The sequence below is a fragment of the Mustela lutreola genome, chromosome 3 (genome assembly GCF_030435805.1).
Source record: "Mustela lutreola isolate mMusLut2 chromosome 3, mMusLut2.pri, whole genome shotgun sequence".
Taxonomy (NCBI): domain Eukaryota; kingdom Metazoa; phylum Chordata; class Mammalia; order Carnivora; family Mustelidae; genus Mustela; species Mustela lutreola.
The window spans coordinates 5,148,415-5,149,515 of NC_081292.1; the positions used below are offsets into that span (position 1 = coordinate 5,148,415).

Here is a 1,101-nt window from a genome sequence, read left to right on the forward strand (position 1 = left end):
GGGCGTCTTAATCATGGTCATGGCGCTCAGAGTCCTTGCCCTTGCCAGAAAGAATACAGAAGAATCACTCGTCCACTGCCCCTTTAGATGTCAAGATATTTTACTATGGGATCTTATCTCAAATTATTACTAGAAATCTCTGCATGTAGGGAACTTTGCACTCTCACGCTTACATAACTGACAGTAAGTTACCCCGATCAAAGTTGGGAACGTGTGAATGGTGGGATTCTCCTCATTCACTATGTGTTTTGTAGGACAACATGTAAAATGTAAATATAAATTTTGTTTTTCTGTTACCCAGGTGCTAGGATACGTGGATGCCTTGCCCTCACCCCCTTTCTAAATTTATGTATTTGCTTAATTAATAAGTATTTTTAAAAATATGGAATACTTCATGAATTTACTTTTCATCCTTACACAGGAGCTATGCTAATCTTTTCTGTATTGTTCTAACTTTAATATCTGTGCTGCCCAAGTGAGCGCTCACCCTTTTTTAAATATTTAAATTTTTAAAATATTTATTTATGTATTTATTATTATTTGTTTTCTTGTTTGTTTATTTAAGGAGTTTCCATGCCCAGTGTGGAGCCCAATGCAGGGTTTGAACTCACCACCCTGAGATTAAGAACTGATTGAGGAGCACCTGGGTGGCTCAGTGGGTTAAGCCTCTGCCTTCAGCTCAGGTCATGATCTCAGGGTCCTGGAATTGAGCCCCACCTTGGGATCTGTGTTCAGCGGGGAGCCTGCTTCCCTTTCTCTCTCTCTCTCTGCCTGCCTCTCTGCCTACTTGTGATCTCTCTGTCAAATAAATAAATAAGTAAAAGCTTAAAAAGAAAAAGACAAAAAAAAAAAAAAAAAGAACTGATTGAGATCGGGAGTCAGACACTTAACTATCTGAGCCACCCAAGTGCCCCCACTCCCCTTTCTTTAAAAAATGAATGATTGGAAATTTCTAATTGATTCCCTGACAATTTCACTGCACATTATGAAATCATATGGTATTGATAAAGTGTAGCTTGGAAATGGCAGCAACATTCGAGGTGTAACACAGGGCTTCACACATATGACAGTAAGATTCTTCATCAGAGATGGGCCGATTGA

General features: G+C 39.1%; 1 non-coding gene across 1 annotated transcript; it reads right to left on the minus strand.

The window, feature by feature from the left end:
* Positions 1-376: 376 nt before the first annotated feature.
* On the minus strand, positions 377-483 carry LOC131828321 (U6 spliceosomal RNA). Its single transcript, XR_009352346.1, has one exon. It is a non-coding gene; the product is annotated as a U6 spliceosomal RNA (small nuclear RNA).
* Positions 484-1,101: the final 618 nt, after the last annotated feature.